Below are 7,633 nucleotides of genomic sequence, written 5' to 3'. Positions count from 1 at the left end.
GAAGATATTTTCTGGGCCTTGGACCACAGAATCTTCTTTTTCCTCCATTATTATTATTCTTAGGTTTTGTCTTTTCAGATTGTCTTGGATTTCTTGGATGGTCTGTGTCAGGAATATTTTGGGTTTAACATTTTCTTTGATGGATATATCGATTTCTTCCATTGTATCTTCTACACCTGAGATTCTTTCTTCTATCTTTTGTAGTCTGTTGGTTATGCTTACCTCTGTAGTTCTTGTTTTCTTCCCTAAATTCTTCCTCTCCTTGATTTCCTCCATTTGTGTTTTCTTTAATTTTTCTAGTTCTATCTTCAGATCTTGAGTTGTTTTGTTTATTTCCTTCACTTGTCTGATTGTATTTTCCTTTTGTTCTTTTAGTTCCTTCAACTGTTTGTTTGAACATTCCTCTCTTTCTTTTATTTCTTTCAGTGATTTAATTATTTCTTCTCTGAAGGCCACAAACTGCTTGGTTGCATCTTACCATATTTCTTCACGGATGGCCATAATCTGCTTGTCTTTAACTTCCTCCATTTCTTTACAAATGGCTATAATCTGTTTGATTTTATCTTCCTCTAATTCTTTATGTATTTTATTTGTTTCCTCTATTATCCTCTTCATCAGCATAGATGTAAGGTCATCTTCTTGAATTTCAATTATGCTGCAGTGTCTAGGGCTGTTCACCCCTGGATGGCTCGGTTCTGGAGATGCCATATTGCTCTGTCTTTTGTTAGTTGAGCTTTTACGCTGACCTCTACCCATTGGGCCATTTTAGGTGCTGGCTGTTAGTTTCTGGTGCTTACTGGAATCCTGGGGTAGGGAGAATCCCCTTGGCAGGAAGATGATTTTTCCTGAAGGTAGCCTCTTCTGCTTTTTGGTTATGATCACTGTATGGCCAGTGTTTCTCAGGAATTGCCACTGCTCACCACAGGCATATAGATCTGAGTAGTAGCCGTGGTCTTTGTTAGCCAGAGGGGCTCTCCTCTCACCTGTGGAAGTCCTAGAGACAGCTCTCCTGCTGCTGGTTTTCTCGTTCTGAATTTAGTGAGCTGCTGTTGTTGTTACACTATTTTCCAGGTACAGCCCTCGTGAAGATTCCCTCCTGCTGATTTCCTAGCTGTGGAGTTTTTTTCCAACAGGGAAACTCAGTATGGTACTCTGGGGCACACAGTTCTGTCTGGGAAGGTGAGTCGAGTGCACAGCAAGTCTCTTGACCAGAGGCTGAGTGCTCTGCTCTGGGCCGGAGACTGTGCACCCAGGTTTGAGATGGTGGCTGGGGGAGCCACTCTGAGCCCGAGGCTGTGCACTCCTCTTTAGGCCAGCAACTGAGGGCTCCACTCTGGACTGGAGGCTGGGTGCCTTACTCTGGGCCGGAAGCTGTGTGTCCTGCTCTAGGCTAGCGGCTGCCTGCCCCACCCCTCTGGTCCAAAGAGTCTGCTCTCTGATCTGGGCTGGCAATATGTGTCCCCCCAGAGGCTGTGCATGCCTCTCTGGGCCAGCAATTGAGGTCTCTGCTCTTGTCCTGAGGCTGGGCTTCTCACTCTGGGCTGAAGGCTGTGTGTCCTGGTCCTGGATGGAGGCTGAGGGCACCTCAGGAGGCTGTGTGCTCCAATCTGGGGCAGTGGGTGTGCTAACCGGTTCTCAGGACCTTTTCCAGGGATTGAGTGGGTGACCTGAGGTCGGTCCCAATTGATTTCCACACCATAGGAGTTCCTCTCACCTGGCAATCACAAATGCTGGTGTTTTAGGTCCCAAAGTTCAGTCTCCTGGTTGCTGTGCCGACACTGCTGTCCTGTTCCTCAGACACAGTGTTCTCCTGGTGCCGCCACCTTGTTGAACTGTTAGGAAACATGCGGCTGTGAAGGTTACACAACCGGTTCACAAATAACACCACAAGACTGATTCCACGTGGGAGGTTTATTAAGGGAAGGGAAAGGGGGTCACAGAGAGATGAGGCAAAAGAGAGAGAGAGGAGGGGCTCCAGGAGTTCTCTTATAAGGTGACCCAGGCATGCGCAGGTGGTTCCAGGTGGTTCAGCAGGTTGTCTTCTTGGTGGCTTCACAAATGCCTGATAACGGGTTTGTCAGGCCCCTTGGAGCTGGCCTTAGATAGGCCTGCTTACTGATCCCAACATTCCTCCTTTTTTGTTTTGTTAAAAAGTGAGGAGCCAAGAAGGGGTGATGGTGGGGGTAGGGCACAGGGATGACTTTTGCTCTTCAAGCTACTGCTGATTAGAGGTGTTGTCCTTCTCGGGGTACAGGTGGTCCTCACCAACAGGGTCATAGTCATCTGGCTCTGTGGGCAGAGGTTGATAATCCTGTAGAAGTAACTGATTAATGGTTTGGTTAGAGATTTTTTGCACGTGTTGTTGGAAGAATGTAGAGAGGAAGTTAATTAAGCAGGGTGCAAAAAGCAAAAGCAGAAAGACTAGCACAAGGGGTGAGACAAGGGGCAGAATCCATTTCCATATGGGATTCTGAAAGGCCCAAGAGCTAGAGGCCTCAAGCTCTTCCTTTCGTTTTTGTAAATCTGTCTGGAGTTGTTGGATTTTGTCCTTTACTATACCCGACTGGTTGACATAAAAACAGCATTCCTCCTGGCGGAAGAGGCAAAGGTCACTTTCTTTAGCTGTGAGGAGATCCAATCTGCTTCAGTTTTAAAGTACTGCTGCTGCCAGCGAGTCAGTCTGTCCTTGGAGGGTTAGTATTGTCTGAGCCACTTTTTGGAGGTTCTGGATGAACTGGGAAGAAAGCTGATAATACAAATAGTGAGATGGCTAGTCCTGCTGTTCCGTTCCCTAGAGCTGTCGTGATTCCTGCAGCAGCCAGCAGGGGTAGGATTTAAATTGCCCCTCTTCTCCTGCTGGGCAGCTTTTGAGTCCACAACTGGGATTGGTAGGGGCTCTCTTTCATTTACCACTCCCAGCTCAGGGAAGAGGTGTACTAGAGCACAAACTCCTGACCAACAAGCAGGCAGATGATGTTGTTAGACCTGAGTGCCACAAAGAATCGAGATATTATTAGCAGTAGGGCATTGGGGTTGAGATGAGGTATAAAGGATTACAGTTTTATTACAGTCTAAGGAACTTAGCATTCCTACAGAGTATGTCCCAGATGCCTTGGAACAGCTTGCCATGCCAAAGAGGGTGATATGAGAAAGCTAGGGGGTTGTGGCAACATTAGAGTCAGGGCAGTTAGTAAATGGTGAAGTGAGGTTGCTTGACAGAGTCACTGCAGAAGCTGTCTGCGGTACTTCTCATTTGGTCCCCTGTGGTACACACAGCCAGCAAGCTTTAAAATGGCCCAGTTGGGTCACATTAAGGAACTTGTAGGCCGAGGTCAGAGTCTGAAGTAGGAGATTAAATGACAGATTTGTGTTATTCATGAGAGGGGATGTTAGAGAGGTAATGACCTTAGAGGAGTGTTTAATTATCTTTTCTACTTCTCCCATTCCCAGATTTTGGGTAACTGGGACATATTTTCTCTGGATATGGATAGTACTTATAGGAAGATCCAGTGTGTAGCGGAGGTAGAATTTTCCAATGACGCCTGCTTCCCATCTGGCATCCCACGGGTCTTGGATGTATAAGTAGAGGGTCTTTTTATACAGGTGAAGGAGCTTCTTTTGTGATGGTGAGCGGATTTGGCAAAACCAGTATGAGCAGCCTCCATATCTGTCCAGCTATTTTTTGTAATAATCCTTTGTTTGATCAAAGAGAAAGCAAACAAAAATTCTATCAAATAAGAGGGGAGGGATAGAAGTGGGGGCGATAGCTATCTCAATCAGCTCCCGACAGCCTCCCATAGAAGAATTTGTTGACCCTATTTGGAGAGATTGTTTATTATCAATGATGGTTTCTTGAACCTCAAATCTCCATATGTAGGGATTAAGAGGGAGAGGAGGAAAAATACATATCCAATCCAGTAGGGTGGAACACTGCTCCTGTGGTGAAACCTCATTCTTCTGGAACTGGAGACAAGGTGGTTGATCTTGGTGTCTTTTGGAGCTTGAGGGAGCAAGGTCCTGTTGGAGTTGATATGTAGGAAAGGGCATTATCTTGAGGAGAGGGGGTGAAAGGCTTAAGGTGGGATAGATGAATCCAGTGAGGGAAGCCCCCAAGCTTAGAAGCTGTGAGGGTCACGAGAATCGCTATGAAAGGGCCCTGCCATTTAGGAGAAAGAGTTGGGGAACTTTGGTTTGGAGGGAAGAGAAGGACATGGTCCCCAATGTTAATAGGAGATGGACAGGGGTTAGTGTGTGGCCGTGGTAAATAATGATCAGTAAAGACCCATAGAAGGGAACAGAGATGACAGAGTAAGGGAGTAAGTAGGTGGTCAGGGAGAGGAGAGGATTTAGCTGAAAGGAGTTAGGACCTGTCTCCCATACATGAGTTCAAAAGCTGAAATAGACAGAGGTTTTTTGGGGAGAGCTCACAGCCTGAAAAGAGCCAGGGGGAGGAGTTTTACCCAATCGAGGTGGAGCTCTTGTGATAGCTTAACAAGAGTGTTCTTTAGGGATCAATTAGTTCGTTCTATCTTTCCTGAAGACTGGAGATGGTATGGGATATGAAAATACCAAGGAATGTTAAGGGCTTTAGATAAGGTTTGGGAAATCTGAGAAGTGAACTCAGGACCATTATCTGACTGAAGGGAAGTAGGAATTCCGAAAATGTGGGGTAATGTCATGGAGAAGGAGATCAGAAACTGTCCAAGCTCTTTTGTTAGTAGTGGGGAAAGCCTCCACCCATCCCGAGAATGTGTCCACCAAGACCAGACACGTTTGACTGCTGGCACGTGGGTAAAATCAAGTTGCTAGTCAGTCCCAGGGAGAGAGCCTTTAGCCTGGTGGGTAGGGAAAAAGGGGCTATGATATCCTGAGTTAAGATCTCAGGTCTGGCAGATCTTACAAGAAGCAGTAATGGTCTTTAGGAAATGCAAGTCCTCAGAGGTAGGCTGCAGGTGAGCTCTGACGAAGTTAGACAAAGCTTGACTGTTAAGATGAAAGAGCTGGTATAGATAAGGCAGGATCTGACAAGTGTCAGGAGAGGGCAGGGGAGATGTGGGTTGTAGTGTAAGGATGTTTTGTGGTGGGAGGGAGGAATCTAGGCCTTTTAGGGCTGCAGCCTTAGCTGTCTATCATCCCGGCTATTCCCTTTGGAAACTAAGGAATCGTCTGTCTTGTGGGACAGGCAGTGGACTATTCCAATGTCTGTGGGAAGGTAGGAGGCTTCTACCATGGCCATAATTTGGCCTGCATTGGTTACTGATCCTCCCTTTGCTGTAAGCAACCCACCCTCTCTCCAGATGGCAGCATGGGAGAGAAGAATATGAAAAGCATATTTAGAGTCTGTATAGATATTAAGGGTTAGTTGGAAAGCTCAGGTAAGAGCTATTAGTTCGGCCTGATACCCTTGTGGCTTGGGGTTATTGTTAGTCCTAGGTAAATGACCTCAGACGTGGATAGCTGGACTTTGGAGGGTGAGACCCAATAGCCCCTGCTGGAAAGGAAATTTAGAAGAGCAGTAGTGTTAGTTTGGCTACCTTGTAGGGATGGAATGCAGAGAAGAAGGTATTCTACATACTGTATAAGTTTAGATTTAGGGAGAGATAAGGTGAGTAAATCAGAGGCTAGGGCCTGGCCAAAAAGATGTGGGCTGTCCTAGAATCCTTGGGGTAAAACAGTCCCGGTAAGCTGAATAGAGACCAGGGTGTCAGGGTCAGTCCAAGTGAAGGCAAAGATATTTTGTGACTGGGTGCCTAAAGGAATAGAGAAAAATGCATCCTTGAGATCCAGAACTGAGAAATGGGAAGTGCCTGAGGGGATAGTGGAGAGGAGGGTATAAGGGTTAGCTACAACAGGGTGGAGAGGAACGACTGAAGAATTTAGTAGCTGGAGATCTTGAACCAGGCAAAAGTTCCATTGGGCTTTTTAACCGCTAGGATGGGGGTGTTAAAAGGAGAGGAAGTGGAGCAGAGGAGTTTTTTTCTTAGAAGGTCAGATATAATAGGCTTAAGTCCCTTAAGACTCCTAAGAGAAAGAGGGTATTGAGCCTGAACAATATACCGGGTGGGGTCTTATAGTTGAATGACTACAGGGGAATGGTACCTAACCACAGAGGGGTTTTGGATATCCCAGACTTGGGGGTCCACTTGAGAGGCTGGTAAGGGAAGCAGCATGCTAGAACTGGTAGTAAGGTGGCTAGGAGGAAAAGGAGAGAGGATGCTGGTAAGCTTGGGGTCAAGCAGATGAGTGGAGTAAAGGAAATAGAGGTTCCTACTTTGGCTAAAAATTCTCTTCCCATTAGATGAACTCTACAGGCTGGCATTACTAAAAAGGAATGAGTCAAGGGAACTCCCCTAAAAATACAATTAAGTGGTGGAGTCCAGCAAGGCTGGCAAGGCTGTCCCCCTACCCCGACAATAGAAGAACTATAAGGAGAGGTTGGTCCCCAGTACTCCTTTAGGACTGAGTCAGTGGCTCTGGTGTCCACAAGGAAGGAGATGTACCCACCCTGATACCATGATAATTACCCGTGGCTCCCTGTTAGTGATGACAGTTGTCAGGTCAAGGGAACCCAAGCACCTTCAGTCATCCATAGCCAGGCCTAGGATATGGACCGAAGGGTGATCTGGGAGTGATGCCCCCATATCATGGGAGAAATGGTGGCAATCAACACCCCAATGTCCCTCTTGGTGGCATTTTGGACATGGCCCAGGTGGCTTTCGGGGGTTAGGGTAAGCCCTGACCCAGTGATCTTTCTGACCACATTTGGGGCAGGGGCATGGTGGTTTCCGCCTGTGACAACTCCGAGCCCAATGACTCATTTGACCACATGTGAAATAGTGACCAGATTGTCCTCGCCCCTTAGAAGGCAAGGGAGCCTGGGTAGTGGCCGAGGCCAGTTGGAACGCCTTGGCCAGCATTTGGTATTTTTGTCTGCAGGTTTTTTCATCTCTCCCATGGAACACCTTAAAGGCCAGTGCTAAGACTTCTGCCTGTGGAGTCAGAGGTCCCTTCTCCGAGGATTTAAGCTTAGCCCAGATGTCGGGGTAACCTTGGGAGAAGAAATAGGTCATTAAGAGTTGTCTGCCCTCTGTACTTTTGGGGTCTAGATTAGTGTGTTGTAAGAGAGCCTTTCTAAGGCGCTCTAAGAATTGAGACGGGTTTTCATTTTTGTCCTGAATGACCTACTGGAGCTTTTCATAATTAACTGGCTTAAGGGCAGCCTTGTGGAGACCAGCCAGAAGGCAGGTTGCGAATTGTTCTCTGGCTAAAATACTTCCTGGAGTATTGTAATCCCACCGTGGATCCTGGTCAGGTACCGTCTCAGCCCCAACAAAGAGTGGAGTATTTGTTTGGGGAACCTCATCTGCATGCATTCTAGCCTGTTCCCAAACTTGCCTGCGTTCCTCAGGTAATAGGTTATTGACAAGGATCATATAAATATCATGGAAGGTGAGACTATAAGATTGAGTGAGATACTGAAATTCTCTAATGAAGGTAGAAGGATTAGAGGTGTAGGATCCTAATCTCTTTTCTACTTGAGAAAGTTCAGTTAATGAGAAGAAAACGTGCACCCTAATTAAGCCGTCTCTACCTGCTACTTCCTGCAAGGAAAGGATAGAGGCATGCTTATGTT

This window comes from Meriones unguiculatus, chromosome X (genome assembly GCF_030254825.1).
Source record: "Meriones unguiculatus strain TT.TT164.6M chromosome X, Bangor_MerUng_6.1, whole genome shotgun sequence".
Taxonomy (NCBI): Eukaryota; Metazoa; Chordata; class Mammalia; order Rodentia; family Muridae; genus Meriones; species Meriones unguiculatus.
This window is presented reverse-complemented; position numbering follows the sequence as displayed.